At 36.0% G+C, this 18,583-nt stretch overlaps 1 protein-coding gene across 1 annotated transcript in view; it reads right to left on the minus strand.

Annotated features, from left to right (window-relative positions):
• Nucleotides 1-17,360, minus strand: part of PJA2 (praja ring finger ubiquitin ligase 2) — a 69,672-nt gene extending 52,312 nt beyond the window's left edge. The window contains exon 1 of the mRNA XM_029942681.1: nt 17,232-17,360. The gene's annotated coding sequence lies outside the window, so the exon portion shown is untranslated. The remainder of the gene's footprint in view (nt 1-17,231) is intronic.
• Between the last annotated feature and the right edge of the window lie 1,223 nt (nt 17,361-18,583).

The raw sequence follows: 18,583 nt of genomic DNA on the forward strand, positions 1-18,583 counted from the left end.
TAGCATTGCTAGGGATTTACCCAAGAGATACAGAAATGCTGATGCATAGGAGCATATGTACCCCAATGTTCATAGCAGCAATGTCAACAATAGCCAAAACATGGAAAGAGCCTATATGTCCATCACCTGATGAGTGGATCAAGATGATGTGATATATATACACAATGGAGTACTACATGGCAATGAGAAAGAATGACATATGGCCATTTGTAGGAAAGTGGATGGACCTCGAGGGTGTCATGCTAAGCGAAATAAGTCAGGCAGAGAAGGACAGAAACCATATGTTTGCACTCATAGGTCTAACAGGAAAACAGGAGAAACCTAATGGAGGACCTGGGGGAGAGGAAGAGGGAAAGAGAGTTGGGGAGAGAGAGGGACGCAAAACTTGAGAGAGTATTGAATGCTGAAAATGAACTGTGAGTTGAAGGGGAACGTGGAGGGGAGAAAAGAGGTGGTGGTGATGGTGGAGGGCACTTAAGGGGAAGAGCACTGGGTGTTGTATGGAAACCAATTTGACAAACTATTTAAAAAAAAAGCAACTTTGGTAAAATGGTGGATGTAAAAGCCTGATCAGAATGTTAGAATGCCATAGATATTGAAAGGAAGGAACTGAAAAGAATACCTAACTCCTGAAAGTCACCCTGTTTCTTACTAATTTTCTTCAATGTGATTTTACTTGCTTCTTAATGGTATTCTCTTCTGAACCCTCCAACAAAATTTAGTCTACTTGTTTTCAAGGCCTGTGACCCCCACCATACATTCTGCTTCTGAGTTCAGTTGAATCCCATGTTCTCGTGTGTGTGTGTGTGTGTGTGTACCAGAACAGCAAGTGTTTGTTTTAGAAGTTTTATATAAGGAGGTAAACTTTGGGTCCTCGCATGCCTGAAAACATTTTCATCTCTCCCTCACACTTTGGGTAGAGTTCAAGAAAAAAACATTTTTTTCCAAACTCTGAAAGGCATGGTTTTCCAGCATCCCATGCTGCGATATGGCATCCCATTCTGCCAAGTTATTTCTCATTTTTTGGTAAGTAAACCAAGTTTTCTCCCTGGAATATTTAGGAGATCCTCATAATAAATGGTATTCTATAATTCCACAGGACTTTTTTAGGGGCAGGCCATTTTATAATTTCTCCTACACAGCCACTATTGGGCTGTTTTAAAGATTCATATCGGTTTGTCTCAAAGATGTCCTTTTAAAAAAATTCCTATTTTCTCTGTATTTGTCCTATATAGATTAACCCTTTGTCTGTGAACTTTTTGTTCTTATTTTCACTCTATGAAGATGGTAAATTTCATCCACTTTTACTTTGAGCCTTTCTGTATTCTCTGTAATAATCTTAAATTTCTTGTGCTTTCTTGTCATCTGCTTCTTTGACTAAAATGTAGACTATGACTAAAACGTAGACTAGAACCTCTCTGTAGATACTAATTATTTCTATTTCATTGAAGGCAAGCTACAATCAAGTATCTATAACAGTGTTATCTCATTTCCATATTAAAAACGGTATAAAACGGGGGGAAAAAGCTGAACAGGTAGAAAAGAGGATGAATAGCTAATAAAAACCACAGTGGTGTATCAAGATTAAAAATGGTTAATTCATCAGTCCCAAGTTGGTATCTTTTTTTTTTAAGAGTCTGACGCTTTTTTTTTAATTTTTTTTATTTTTTAAGTGTTGGTTTATTTTTGAGAGAGAAAGACAGAGACAGAGCACAAGTAGGGGAGGAGCAGAGAAAGAGGGAAACACAGAATCTAAAGGAGGCTCCACGCTCTGAGCCGTCAGCACAGAGCCCAATGCAGGGCTTGAACTCACAAACTGAGATCATGATCCCAGCCAAAGTTAAAGCTTAACCACTGAGCCACCCAGATGCCCCCCAAGTTTATATCTTAAGTGAATCAGAAACACTGTCTCTGAGATGCTTGCTTTGCTGAATTAATATCTTGCTCCTTGTACTATTCACTTAATAAGTAACATATGACTCCTTTCTACTTGAGTTTATTCATTTCATATGCAATTATTTATTTTTCTAATTATCATAAAACAAACCTATAAATGTGTTGCTGTTTAAGAATTAAAACTGAATCAATGAAGTATTAATTCTAGATCTTATTAACCTATAAGTCATCACATTAAACTGTTAATGAAGATAGACATGACAGCAGCTATAGAAAGGCAATAGAAAGAACCTTCAAACGAATACGAAGGAAAGCAGCGTATGGGATATATGCCTCCAACAGAATTTAAAGAGTTGGGATTTTTAAAGACAAGACCTTGTTTTAGTTTTACTTGGATACAGTAGGTCTATTAAATGAACTGTTTCTAATACACCATCTAACACAGTATGTATGTAAATGGTTGAACAAACGGATGAATGAAAGACACCAATTCTGTGCTCCTTTCTCAGATGGAAATGAGGAAATATAATGAAAAGAGAGGGCTAAATGTTCAGTATACTTGGATCTAAACTCCAATTCTGATACACGGGCAAATTAAATGAAAGCTAGTGGTAGTTTATAGTAGACCTACATCTTGAATTGCCTTTGGTACCAACATATTTCTACTGCAGTAAGTAGTCAACTAATAACACAGCTTGTGTAATATTTAAAAAAACACATTTGTTATTTTTGCAATGTAGCCTACCTACTTTAGTAACATCATCATACCTCTGAGAATCGTATGGTAGAATAATTAAAATAATTCTTAGATACAAATTCTCTGATACTTCTCCCTTCAAAAAGCAGAGCCTAATCTGCTCCTTATCAAGGTGGGTTCTACTCAGTGACTTGTTTCTGTTGAATACAATGTGATAGAAATGACAATGTATTAGGTACAAGATGAGGGCATAAGAGGCATTGTGGCTTTCTCCTTGCTCTCTCTCAGCTCACACTCTCTGGAAAAAGCAAGCTGCTACATTGGGGAGATCACTGGGAAAAGCAAGCTGCTAAATCATGAGATCACTAAAGTTGCCCTATGCAAAGGTCAATATGTTGAAGCACTGGCAATTCCTGCCAAGAGCCAGAAGGAACTGCAGTCTTCTGGCAACATCCATGGGAATGAACCACCTAGGAAGCAGCACCTTAAGTCACAATCACATCTTCTGATAACCACAGTCCCAATCTACATCTTGAGAGCAACCTCAGGAGAAACCTTGAGACAAACCACCCAGTCAAGCTGCTCCTGAATTTCTGACCTAAAGAAACTATGGGATTAAAATGTTCAGAACTACTACATCTACTGAAGCATAACAAATTATCCTGTACAAAATAACAAAAACAAATAATTTAAATATCTTATTTTATACAGATAGATACTGAATTTTCTTACATTTCTATTATGAAAACAAAGTTAGTTTAAAAAATGTTTATGTATTTTTGAGAAAGAGAGATAGAGAGAACAAGAAGGGAAGGGGCAGAGAGGGAGGGATGGAGGGAGGCAGGGAACCCCAAGCAGGCTCCATATAGTCAGCACAGAGCCTGACACAGAACTTGAACTCAAGAATGGTATCATGGCCTTACCCAAAACGAAGAGTCAGACTTTTAACCAAATGAGCCACTCAGGTGCCTCAAGAACAAAGATTTTTTTAATACCATCTCATGAAAGTATATTTTCTTCCTTTGAAAGAGCTGCTTATTCTCAGCAAAGAAAAGTGCTGACAGAATCAAAATGAATTATACTCATGTTTTGTTTGCTTGCTGGCAATCTCAGAACTGTTGCTTAGTTCTCATAGTCTACCTATCACCAAATAAATATTCACTAAATAGCTACTGAATCAGGAACACTTCTACTTTTAGAATTAAACCTGACTGATTTAAATAAAATTTTAGGCAAAGCGTACAAGAAATCAGTTGAACTTCCAGAAGAAGAGCTTCAACTGAAAGCCTGGATCTATATACCTGTGACCCATAAGCTGGGAGCCAAAAATAAATCACTTTTTTAAAAAAGCTGAGATATAATTCACATATTATATATTAGTATCAGGTATACAACATAATGATCTGATATATGTACATAGTAATAATCAAAGTTAAGTCTAGTTAATGGCATTTATCCAAGGGATACAGGTATGCTGTTTCAAAAGAGGAACATGCACCCCAATGTTCATTATAGCAGCACTATCAACAATAGATGAAGTATGGAAAAAGCTCAAATCTTCATCAATGGATGAATGGATGTATGTGTATACACACACACACACACACACACACACACACACACACTCAATGGAGTACTACTCAACAATCAAAAAGAATGAAATCTTGCCATTTCCAACTATGTGGATGAAAGTAAAGGCTATTATTCTAAGCAGAATTAGTCAGAGAAAGACAAATATCATATGATTTCACTCATATGAGGACTTTAAGATACAAAACAGATGAACATAGGGAAGGGAAGCAAAAATAATATAAAACAGGGAGGGCGACAAAATCTGAGAGACTCTTAAGTATGGAGAACAGAGGGTTGCTACAGAGGTTGTGGGAGGGGGAATGGGCTAAATGGGTAAGGGTCATTAAGGAATCTACACCTGAAATCACTGTTGCACCATAAGCTAACTAACTTGGATATAAATTAAAAAAATAAAATAAATTTAAAAAAATTTTAACAAGTTAAGTCTGTTAACATCCATTGCCATAAATAGTAACATTTTTTTTCTTGTGATGAAAACATTTAAGATGTACTGTTAGGAACCTTCAAATATATGGTATTAACTACAGACAACTTGCTATACATTATATCCCTATGACTTATTTTATAAGTGTACCTTTTACCTCCCTGTTCAACAATTTTGCCTGCCTCCCACTCCCACCTCTGGCAACCACTGATCTGTTCTATTTTTGAGGCTTTGTTTGTGTTTATTTTTTTTATTCCACACATGATATCATATAGTATTTGTCTTTCTCTGATTTGTTAGTATAACGCCCTCAAGGTCTATTAATATTGTTGCAAACGGCAAGATTTCATTCTTTTTTATAGCTCAATAATACTCCACTGTGTGTGTGTGTACACAAACTCACCTTCCACCACCCTCTTGAGGAAAATCAGTCTATCAATCTATTTATCTATCTTCCTTCCTTGCCTCTTTTTTTCCCCCTAAAACAACAGAAATTTATTCTCTTACACTTCTGGAGGTTAAAACCAAAGAATAAAATATCAATCCATCAAAAAATAGGATGGAGAATATTCTTTAAATTTACCTCTCATTTAGATAGAAAAATCAGTTCCAGATCAAGAAACAGCACAGATTTATTTCCATGTCAATGAGCCAAGAAAACAAATAACGAGAGTACAGGGAATAAAGGAAAATAGAAAATTCAATGTTACGCATACCAAATACAGCAAATTTCATTTGATGATAAAAATTCACAAGATGTGGTCAGAACAAATTAATATACCTGTGATATTTAGACACTTGGATGTGTGCTAACCACACACACACACACACACACACACACACACACCCATAGAGCTTATGTGTGTGGGTTTGGGACGATAAGAAAAACAAGCATGACAAAATTTTGATGCAAGATGTTGTATGAGTTTCTTTATACTTCACAGAAATTTGTTTAGAAATTTTCATGATTAAAACTTTTCAAGTTATTTTCCTTTTCTCATTTGTTGAAGAACTATTAAGCAGGAAACTCTTAACATACATTGCAATTCAAAGAATTTTTACATGTTAAACATCTGAATAAATACCACCTGGTTCAAGATACAAAAGAGATTCTCTCTTATTCCTTCCAATTTATTTACTCCGCTCAATCCAGAAGCAACAATCTTCTGGACTTCTACTCCCCCAGATTAGTTTTTACTGTTTTAAGCTACACAAGTGGAATCATACAGTATGAACTCTTTTGTGTGTGTCTACTTTTGCTCAACAAAATGTCTCTGGGATTCATTCATGTTGTTATAAACATTCCTATACATATTTTTACCTTTCTTGGGTACTATGATCTGAAAGTACAGGACTATGTTTAGCTCTAACAGTTACTTCTAATTTTCCAAAGTGCTAAAACAATTTACATTCCCATTAGCAATATATAAAAGTATCAGTTTCCTATCCTTAGCAACACTTGTTACTGTCAGTCTCTAACTCTGACCATTCTGGTAGGGCTGTGACAGTGCTTCATTTTGACATTTCCCTGATGAGTAATAATGTAGAACACCTTTACCTATGAACACTGGCCTTCTGGTTACCTTTTGTACAGAAACAGATCACTTTTTAACATGTTTTTACAAACTGAGTTTGCCTTTTTCCTTTTCTTTTGTAACTTACATTTTCTAGATACAAGTCCTTTACCAGACTTATTTATTGCAAATATTCTTACAGTCTGTGGCTTGCCTTTTCCTTTCTTAATGATATCTTGATAAACAGGAATTCTTTACTTTATACAATCTAACTTATCAATTTTATGTTCTATTTAAGAAGTTTTTGCCCAGTTGATCAGAGTATTCTAGGTTTTCTTCTAGAAGCTTCATAATTTGGGCTATTACATTTAGATCTATGATCCATCCAATTCAAACGACCTTTATGTGAAGGTCTTTTTCTAGACAGTCATATTCTTCCTTTGGTCATTTTATCTACCTTGTCCTAATACACACTGTCCTAATGACTATAAATCTGTAGAAAGTCTTGACCTGAGAGAAATTTGCATTTTGATATAAATGTAATCCATTTGTCCAAATTAAAAGAATATCTGAAACTTTTAGACTGTATTCAACCTAGAGTACAACTAGTGGGACACTGATTGTAACAATATTGAGTTTCCTGCTCTATAAAGATGAACTATTTCTACACTTAAGTATTTTAAAATGTCTCTCAGTACTTTTATTATTCTCAGTATAGTTTCCCCCAATTTTTATTATATTTATTATTTGATATCTTACATATTTTGATGCTATTCTAAATGTACTTTTCTAATTTTATCTATACATTCCTGGCTGCTACTATACACCTTATGATTCTTTTCTGCAACCTGGCCTTGTATCGAGTCATTTGCTAAATTCACTTATCTTAATAGTTTGCTGGTTAATGTATTTATATCTTTTTTCTTTCCCATTTTCATACTTTACTTACCTGAAGGCACGGTTTAGGACTCCAATTTGGCAGAATATGAGAGATATTGGACTGACACAAGGTTTTATCATTGAGCATGATGATAGCTGTGTTTTCTGATGCCCTTTAGGAAGTGAAGGATATTTCCTTCTATTGCTAAGTTGATGAGAATTTTTTTTATTCTGAATGGATATTGAACCTTGTCAAATGATTCCTCTGTATCTACAGAAATGATCCTGTTGTTTCTCTGTATTATTCCCTAAAGAGATGAGCTATACTGGTTAACTTTAAAATATTAAACCAACCTTGCATTCCTGGAATAAAGTTATGATATATTTTTCTTTCTACATATCAGTGGATTATTTCAGTCTCTATGTTCATGAGAAATGCTGGCCTATACTTTTCCCTTCTTTGTCATGTTGTCAGATTTTCCTGTTAAGACTATCCTAAAATCACAAAATATTTTGCGAGATATTTCTTTAATTCTGAGAAGGGTCTATGTAAAGTGGCAGTATATCTTACTTAAATGTTTAGAATTTACCAGTGAAGCCATCAGGGCTTGGGGTTTTCTTTATGGAAGAGTTTTTGATAAAGTCAACTTGTTTAACAGACATTATATAATTCATTTTCCATTTCCCATGTCAGTTCTGATTAAGTTATATTTGTCAAAAAATTATGATTTTTCACTCGTTATCAAACATATCAATATAAAATTGTTCATAATTTCCCCTTATTAACAATTTAACATCTATAAGAACTGTATCAATACCTCCTTTACATTCCTAGTATTGGTAACGTATGTCTTTTCCATTTTTTTCATCAGTTCATTATAGGCTTATCTTTTTGTATTAAAACTTTTTTCTTAACTGTTTATTTTTGACGGAGGGAGGGACACACAGAGAAGGAGAGACAGAATCTGAAGCAGGCCCCAGGCTCTGAGCTGTCACCACAGAGACCAATTCAGGGCTCAAACTCACAGACCAAAATATCATGACCAAAACCAAAGTCAGACCCTTAACTGACTAAACCACTCAGGTGCCCCTTGACATTTTTTTTTTTTAAGAGAGAGAGTACAAGTGGGGAGAGACAGAATCTTAAGCAGGTTCCACACTCAGCACAGAGTCTCACATGGGGCTAGCTCCCATGACCCTGGGATCATGACCTGAGCTGAAATCAAGAGTTGGGCACTCAAACAACTGAGCCACCCAGGTGCCTCCAGATTTATTATTTTTAAAAAAGTTATCTCAACAAACTGTAAAACCTTTATAGTCCATCAATTTCTATTTTTATATGTACTATTTCCTTCTTTTTATTTTCTTTTTCTCAGTTGCAAGCTGAAACTATTAATTTTTAACCTTTTGTCTTTACTGATATGCATATAAAAATATAAAGCTCTCTCAAAGCAATCCATTTTCTAAATTCTGATGCAACATTTTGTTGTTTTTTAGATTGAAATGTTTTCTAATTTCTACTGTGACTATTTAGAAAGGATTGCTTAACTTCCAAACATCTGGAATCTTTCCAGTTATTTTTCTATTACTGAACTGTAATTTATCCCACAATGATCCGAAAACATGTACTACATAATGTCAATCTAAAATGTGATGATACTTCTTTAAGAATCAGAATATTTTTTCAAATGTCCCAAATGCGTTTAAAAAAAAAAAAGGTATAGTTTTCAGTTGTTAGATATAATGTTCTATGAACGTGAATTTTGTCAAGGTGATTAATCATGTTATCCAACTTTGTATTCCTTTACTGATTTTTTATATAACTTTTCTATTATTTACTTAAACATTTAAAACCTCAACTATGAATACATATCTATCTTTCCTGTTAGTTATACTAACTTCTCTGTTCAGAAGCTATTTTAAGTGAACATACACTTACAATTATATCTTCTTGATGAATTGCCCCACATATTATAACATATTCCTCTTTACTTCTTTTATTTTTTTAATGTCTTATTTTTGATACAGAGAGAGACAGAGCATGAGAGGGGGAGGGGCAGAGAGAGAAGGAGACACAGAACCGGAAGCAGGCTCCAGGCTCTGAGCTAGCTGTGAGCATAGAGCCCGACACAGGGCTCGAACCCACAAATGTGAGATCTGACCTGAGCCAAAGTCGGAGGCTTAACGGACTGAGCCACCCAGGCACCCCCCTCTTTACTTCTTATAATACATCTTGTCCTACATCTGTTTTATACAAATTAATATAGACAATCAGCTTTCTTTTGGTGTTTGCAGACAATACTCAATTCTATCATTTTACTTTTATCTTACATGTACTTTTGCACTTAAGGTGTTCTTTATACATAAAACATAGGGAGATCTTGTTTATAAGGCCTAACAATACTTGTACTGCCATTGAAGGGTTTCAACCATTTACATTTAACATAATTACCAATATAGACAAGTTTAACTATCATCATTCTACGTGTTCCTTGTTCCTTTATTCTTCCTTAATTGACTTCTCTGGTACTGGTCAATTTTTTTTTTTAACTATTCCATTTTATTTCCCCTACTAGCTTGTTTAAAATACCTTTTATTATCAATCTTTCAGTGGTTTCCCTTGAAATTACAAAATGCATCTTTCTTTTTGCTGAGTGTTGTTTCCTAGAGGCTCAGAATAATTTATCTTCCTCTAAACAGTGTTTTAAATTTTCTCATCTCAGGCAATTATCTTGCCAGTAAAGACAAAGTGTGGGCTGGATGAGAGTACAAAATCTGAGAACTGCAGAAACAGAAAGTTGGCACCTACTTCCAGGCTCTTATCCATGGATCTCTACTATGTGCTGAAAAGATTGGGAATAGGTTGGAGGCTAAAGAGGCCTTCTTTCAGGGTGGAAGGTACTGACTGCCAACAAGGGAAGAATATAAAGTCCTACCTACATCTTTCACCCATACATGAGAAGAAAAAAAAAAAAGGCTTACACTACTGACAAAAGGACCCTAATCACTGTCCTCTGTAGCTAGGGAATGAGTAAAAGAAGTAAAACAAAACAAAACACTTTTACTACTGGAAATGTGTTGGGAAACAGATCAAGAATGTCAAGATGGAAATGCAAATGTAAGAAATAAAAGACATATTAACAAAAGACAAAATGGCACTTATGGGCTCATCAAAGGACCAGGGGAGGAAAGTATAAATGAAAAATTACCCAAAGTGAAATACAAACTTAAAAACACAAACAAAAACAAAAATAATGTGTGGAGAGGAAACAAAACAGAGCCTCCAAGAAATGCAGGACTGTATGAAATGAACTACCACCTATGTAACTTGATTCTCTCACAAGAAGAGCAAGTAAATGGTACAGATGAAATATTAGAAGAGAAAATTCTGAGAAATTTCCACATATGATTTAAGGAATTAAACCATAAGTTTAAGAAAGGCTCAGCAAACACTCACAAAAAGCACTATAAATAGAAAACACAGATACCTCAAGATAAATAATTTTCAACCTGCTATAAAAACCCAACAACAAAGGAAATATTTTTGATGCAGAGAAACAAAGATAAGAATTACACCTGACTTCTGGTCAGAAACCATACAAGCAAAAAGATTATATGAATGGCATCCTTAAAGTAATGTAATAAAAACACTGTAAACAAAGAATCCTATACCGAGCAAAGGAAAGCAAAAAACCAAAAAAAGCTGCAGCCAACCCAAGACACTTTGTTACCAGAAGACCTGAACTACACAGAGTACAAAACAGATATTTGATTCTACAAAGGAATGTGGAACTCCAAAGATAATTAAATTGAAGGTACACGCAAAATGTATTTTTCCGTAATTTATTTATTTCAAAACAGAACTGTGTAAAGTAGTACTCACTGATAGAAGTTTCTGAGATGATAAAGATGTTCTATATTTTACAGTTCAATTTGAATACTACAAGCTACATATGGCAACTAAGCACTTAAAAAATGGCTAGTACAAGGAGGAAATTAAACTTAATACTAACTACTTGAAATTCAAATTAAATAGTCACATTGACTAGGGCATACTAGCAAGGTATTTTGAACTTACAGCATATATAAAAGTAAAATATATGACAGTAACAGTGTTAAAGATAGTAAGAAGAAATTGGCAATATACTAATAAGAAGCTCTGATACCATATAAAAAGTGGTATAACACTGTCTGTATATAGACCGAAATTAAAGATGTATAATACAAATCACAGAGAAACCAGTATAAATTTTTTAAAGAGGCAAAGTAAGTAGTGAATAATGAATACAAAAAGAGAGAACCTACAGCAGATACGTTGAATAAAAAACTAAGGGAGATTTAAATCCAACCACATTAATAATTACATTAAACATAAATGGTCTAAACAACCAAATTAAAAATCCAGATTGTCAGGATGGGTTAAAAAGAAAGTGAGTTGTCTATACCAAATCTACTTTAAATACAAAGGCATGGATACATAGTAAAAGGACATTATTATGCAAACACTAACAAAAGAAAGGCAGAGTGATGATACTAACATCATATTTAAGTAACATCAGACTGTGAGGGAAAAAAGAATATTGTCCTTATAAAAAGTATGTTATCGTTCTCCAAAACAAGAAACATTGCAATCAATTACAAAAAGGTATATTTACATATATATTCTATATATTTATTACATATATTTCCAAATATTTGGAAATTGAATGATATACTTGTAAATAACCATGGGCCAAAGTGAAAGTCACAGTAAGTACTTAGAAAATATCAACATTACAAAAGTTGTGGGTTGTAGGAATATCTAAAGTAGTGTTTAGAAGGAAAAGAAGGTCTCAAATCAACAGCTCAAGTTTATACCTTAAGAAATCCTAACAGACTGGATTTAAACCCAAAAGCATACCAAAGAAATAGTAAAAGAGCAAAAATCAATGAAACTGAAAAACAATTCATGCAATAAAAAAAACCTGGATCTTTGGAAAAATTAATAAAATTGATAAACTAATAAAGACAAAATAGAGGACACACTGTCAACATGACGAATAAATGTAAACACATCATTACAATAGCTTACAGACAGTAGCTGAAACAGATGAACTTCTTGAAAGACACAAAGCACTAAAGTTCATATAGTGAGTAAAAGTGATTTACGCAAAGACCAAAAACTTTCAAGAAGAGATAACCCTAATCATTTTATAACTGTTAATTGAATTTATCTTTGAAAACCTTTTAAAAAGAGAACTCTGGGACCAGATGGGTTAGCTTGAAAACTCTAAGATTTATCAAACAAATACCACTCTTAACAAAAAATTTTCAGAAAATGTAAGAGAAGAAACACTTTCAAACTCTAAGGCCAGTATGATCCTAATACAAAGCTTTACATGAAAAGGCATCCTTTGTGGACATAAATACAAAAAAGTACTCAACAAACTATCAGCAAATCTAATCTACCAATTTATGAAAATGATAATACATAATGGCCCAATGAGATATATCTAGAATGCAAAACTGATTCAACATTTGAAAATAAAGCAATGTAATTAATCTTATTAACATATCATATGATCACCTCAATAAATACAGTAAAAACATTTGACCAAACTCAATGTCCACTTGTTAAAAATTCTCAGCAAACAAGGAACAGAATAAGAACACACTTAACTTCATAGAAGGCCTAGTATACCTAACATGATAATACAACACATATATAATATATAAGAATAATTTGATAAAAGACCATATTATACTTGACAGTGAAAGACTGAAATCAAGTCAGTTCTAAAAACATTTTATGGAAAAGCAAAAAAACTAAAACAGCCAGGATGATTTTGAAAAAGAGTAAGTCAGGGGGGAGCCTGGCTAAATATCCAAGTCTTTATCTTGGCTCATGTCAAGATCTTGTGGTTCATGAGTTTGAGCCCCATGTCAGGCTCTGCACTATAAGTACAGAGCCTGCTTGGAGTTCTCTCTCCCTCTCTCTCTCAAAATAAATATATAGACTTTAAAAAAAAATTAAAAAAAAAAAAGAAAAATAGTGAGTCAGTCAAAGAAAGACAAATACCACATGATTTCACTCATATGTGAAATTTACAAATGAGGAAAGGGACAAAAAGAGAGAGAGAGGGGCAAACCAATAAACAGACTTTTAAATAGAGAACTGATGGTTACCTGAAAAAAGATGAAGAGAGAATGGGTGAAATAAGTGATGGGGATTAAAAAGAGCCCTTGTTATGAGCACAGGGTGACGTGTGGAAGTGGTGAATCACTATATTGTACACCTGAAACTAACATTACACTGTATGTTTACTAACTGAAATTCAAATCAAAACTTAAAAACAAATAAGTCCTACAAATAAATAAATAAAGTCCTGAGTACTCACACTACCTGATTTCAGGACTTACTGTAGAGCAACAATAACCATGATAACGTGGAACTGGCAAAATGACAGGTATAAAGATCAAGGAGTTAGTCCAGAAATATAGACTCACATATATGCGCAACTGATTTTTTAACCAAGTTACTTCAATGAGGAAATCAAAGAATTTGTTATTCCTAACAAATGGTGCTAGACCTGAGAAAACAACTTAAAATGTATAATACACCTTGTCATAAAAGCCAAAACTATAAAACCTGTAGAAGAAAACATAATCTGTGTAACTTCACACTAAGCAAACCTAGAACACAGAAACACAAATCATAAAAGATTGATGAATTTAATCAAAATTTAAAACTCCTCTATTCTGAAAAGTTAGGAAAAAAGAAAGGTAAGCTCAGATTGCATTGTGTATATATGTGTCTGTGTGGGTGAAAGGACTTCCACAAAAAAATATGTATAATTCTTACAACTCAGTGAGGGAAAGAAACAATGTTTAAAAACAGGCAAAAGATTTGAATCAATACTTCACAAAGGAAGACACACAAATGACCAAAAGCAAATTTTCAGCATCATTAATCATCAGATAAATGTAAATTAAATTATAGGGTGATATTACTACATACCCACTAGAGAGCTAAAATGAAAAAGTTTGAAATAACCAACTGTTGATGAGGGTGTAGAGCAACTGGAACTGTAAGTGAGAAAGTGTGGCAGGTTTTTATATTAAACATTCAGTTACCATACAATGCAACAGAGTTCATTTCTAGATGTGTACCCAAGACAAACGAAAATGTGTGTTCACACAAAACTTCGTGAATGGATATTCACAGCAGCTGTATCAGTAACAGCCCCCGACTGAAAACAATCCATTTATCCATAACTATGTGATATGGTCAACAAATTGTGGTAACTCAATACCATGGACTATTATTCAACAATTGAAAGTTGTGAACTGGTTAAACACAGAAGTACTTAGGATTCTCAAACCCATCATTCTAACAAAAAAAGCTAGATGTAACAGAGTATGTAATTCTATTTATATGAAATTCTAGAACAAATGAAACCAATTTACACTGAGAAAGAGAGAATGGTTTCTTGGGGCTGAGGGTTAAAAATGTCACTATATAGTGCCGAAGGGAACTTTTGGGAATGAGAGAAACATTCTATATATTGATTGTGGAAATGAAAACATTCTACTCCTGAATGCGGTGGTGGTGACAGGGGTTTATATATTTGTCAAGATATACTGAACTATTTTAAATACATACATTTTATTGTATGTAAATTGTCCTCAAGGTAATTCTTTAAAATGGAACTTTCTTGGGAAAATATTAACCAAGGAATATTAGTGATGCTCTTATATGACACTAAAAAGAAGTGAAAAACATCAATAAAGTTCAATACCCACTATGGTTTTTAAAAATGTCATCTGAAATAAAAGATAACAATAAAATCATCTTGGGAAAAGTCAAGAACAGAAGAAAATATTTTAACTTAATATTCCCTTTATCAGAAAGTTTTATCAAAGCTAAAAAAAATCAGAAGCATTCCCCTCAAAGTCAGAAAATATGTTTTTAGCTATCGCTATTATTCACAATTACATAGGAAGTATACCAGCCAAAGTAATGAGGAAAACACCTAAGTTATAAAAAATGAAAAGAAAGCCACAAAACTGTGAAAACTTTCAGATAATCATTACCTCAAGTGATTAGATACATGATAAACAAAAAATTCAAAAGTTTCCCTATGACCAGAAAAGGAAAAAGAGAAAATGTTACTGAGAGTTTCCAACCACTGGAGCAAATCAAACCATAAGATAGCCAGGAATATTAGAAAGGAATGTGATAACATATAGGGAGGAAAAAAAACCCCTATAAAACTCTACTTAAGAATATAAAGCAAGATGTGAATAAAAGAAAAGGACACACCACATATGCATACTTTTCTGAGGCAAGAGGTTCAGTATCATAAAGGTCAGTTTGCCCCAAAACAATCTAAAATTTCAATATGACATCATTCAAAAAAACCTCAGGATTTTTTCACTTAATTTATAAATGGAGTGTAAAGTTCATCTGGAGAAGAAATGCCTAAGAGTCGAGTAATTTTGCAAAAAGGAAAAAATGGTGATCAAAATTTTAAATATGCATACCCTTTAGCCCAGGAACCCATTTATAGGAATCCATGCAACGGAAATAATCACATACAGAGGAAGTTTCTCTAACAGCTGACTTTTAAGATAAAGGTGGGACTAAAGGGGAGCGGGAGCTGCACTTTTTACCTTACATTCTTCCACACTGTTGGAACTTTTCTTAATTTTTTAAGATTTAAAGTTTGTAATTAAAAATCAATACGTTAAAAAGTTGGCTTCAAATAAAGCATTATTTGTGACTGCAAAAAAAAAATTGAATGTCTTTCAACAGAGGAATGGTTCATTACAGCTTATTCAAACTAATGAAATACCACTTAACCTTTGTTAGTATACTAAAGACCTACTTAAAACAAATAAAAATGTCCAATACCTATAAACAAGTCAGAGCAGCAAGTGACACACCAATGTGTGTGGTACTCCTCTCACCTCCCCGCAAAAAGCCAACTTTACATGTATGTAAATGTGTTCAGAAACGCACGTAGAAGATGCACAGTAAATGGTTAACTTTAGACAGTGGAGTGGGGTTGGGGGATGAAAAATGTTCACTTTTACCTAACGGTCCTTTTTCTATATTGTTAAATTTTCCATCGAGCTTGCATTTCTGCAATTAATTTTTGACACTTAAAATTATTTTCTATAAAAATGACATGAATTCTAGGAGGAAAAAACTAAAAAAAAATAGTTTAAACGTTTACTTCTGTTATCATGTTTATTTACATACTCTTCAAATTATCTGTGGTCTTCAGCAGAGGTGACTGCCATTTTAAGGAAATTTAACTGATCATGATAAAAAAATAACAATACAGTAAGGCTTTTTCTAAGTCGTAAACTTCACAGAAACAGCAGACGCAAAGCAGGGCCCATGCATAAGCAAAAAAATTTTAATGCCTTGGAGAGGGAAGTCTCTTAAACAGAGTATTCTTCCTCCCTGAAAAAAAAAAAGAATATTTACCTCCTCCTTTTTTTTCCAACTTGGTCTGGGCGACTTTAAACTCACCATTTTGAATGTGCGCAACATGATTTACAAGCAGTAGTCTTAGGGAGGCCAAAAGTGGAGGTGGATGTGCGAGAGGGGTGCTCAGATGGATGGAATGGTGGCAATATCGGTAGAAGAACGATTGCTATGATTTGTACAGGGTGTCTGCGTACCCGAGCCTGGGTGACAATCGGGGAAAATGCAAATACAGCCAGGAGAGCGACCGCACCGGAAGGTTTCTCGGGGCAAGGGGGCTGCAGGCCTGTGGCGTATGATGATCAGCTCTATGCGGGGGGGCTGGAAATGGGCCGAGAAGGCGGCTGTGAGGTTTGGGTGGGGGGCACACTCATACAGCCGCCAGTGTCGGCAGAAAAGCAGCGGGGTCCTTGGCCAAGGCAGCAAGGACAGCAGGAGCCGCAGCAGGCAAGAGCGGCCGGTGGAGACCCCGAGATCAATCGATGCCATTCGCCGGGACTAGCAGGCGCGGTGGCCACGGACTCAAGCGCGGCCCCAGGTCCGGGTTGGACCGGGCCCAAGAGGCGAAGAAGGCCTCTCACAGCCATCAACCCCACCCACCATGGCCGGCGCAGCGGGCAGGGACAGGCCCCACACCTTCTCGAGGAGAGAAATTAAGAAACGGAGGGGTTGAAGGCAGCAATTGCCTCGCCCCGACCCTCATATTCCTGACATCAGAACAAGCCAGATTAAAAAAAAAAAAAATCCCCTCACCGAACTGTGCAGCGGCTCCGGAGCGAGAACAGCTCTCGATCCTCCACCCGCCACCACCGCCTTCTTCTCCGCCTCCGACTCCTCCCCCGCGGAACGCGCAGTGGCAGGCGGCTGCGGCGGCGGCAGCGGCGGCGGAAGCAGAGGCGGTGGCGGCGCGTCCCGCCCCTTGCGCCGCGGTAGAGGCGAAGGAGGCGGGCACTCAAGTCCCGCCCCGAAGCCAGCACCGACCAATAGACTCAAAGGGCCTCTGCGGGAAAAATCCATATGTCCAATCTGAACCCGAGGAGTGGGCTCACGTCAATGGTTGGGACGTGGCAGAAAAAGGGAAAACTACTTGGACTGTATGTACTCCCCGGTACTCCCTTTTCCCTCAGAAGGACTTCACCGATTGGCCGAAGAGCGGAAGGATGAAGCCACACTCCCCCTACGCTTAACCCTGTCCGGGTCTGGTCGCACCTCCTTTCCCTGCAGCACTGCGACGTTCGGGGAGGGGGCGGGGCACCGTGATGGGGCTGGAGCTGCCCGGCCTTTTGTGGTTTGGGCTGGGAGAAAAGGCGGGGTCTCAGGGAAAGGGAAGTGGGTGTGGAGAACCAAGGAAGAACTGGCGCAGCTAGACTTTTTCAGAAAAGCCAAAGCAGCAACGTAAATGTAGGCATTAAAATCAATCCTAATTCGACTGGAAATCTGACTAACAAGGTTAAGGTCTCCTGGCATAAAGGTCAATGAGTTGCAGTTCAGATATGGGTGGGACAAGAACAAATAGGTGGAAGAAAAGCACAGTTGTCCATCCTGACTCCGCGCACCCGACAATCAAGACCCTTGCATCCTTATTTCCCATTCTGTTGGGGGCGGAGTGTAGCAGACGCCTGCGTTCGCTTGGCTGGCTAGAACCTTCCAGTTTGCATCTAGAGGCTGCCAAGCCGAGAAGTAACAGCTCCCATCACATGCAACCAAAATAAATACAACAGCTGTAGTCCCTGGACATCTTGCTTAATTTAAACACCAGTAACAGTTTACTTAATCATGTCAGTGATGCTAAATTGTTTCTTGGTCCTGCACTTGTCCTTTCTTTTTCATCCTGAACATGTCCACTTCTCTGATTACAGTCCTGCTTTCCTGCCACTTTATTCCCCAACCCTCTCAACTCTTTCAGGTATATGCCCAGGGCCCAGTATATATTTATCGTGTCCCCTCCTCCAAGGATTAAGAGCCCCACTTTTTGTGCTGTCCCTGGCAACTGCAAAATCTGCCAGTCATCCGAGACTTTTTTTTCTGTTGATTATAACAAATTATCCAAATTTTACTATGGGAACTTCAGTTATGAGAATTTGCTATAGACACTGTGCAATCAA

This window comes from Suricata suricatta, chromosome 6 (genome assembly GCF_006229205.1).
Source record: "Suricata suricatta isolate VVHF042 chromosome 6, meerkat_22Aug2017_6uvM2_HiC, whole genome shotgun sequence".
NCBI classification, from domain to species: domain Eukaryota; kingdom Metazoa; phylum Chordata; class Mammalia; order Carnivora; family Herpestidae; genus Suricata; species Suricata suricatta.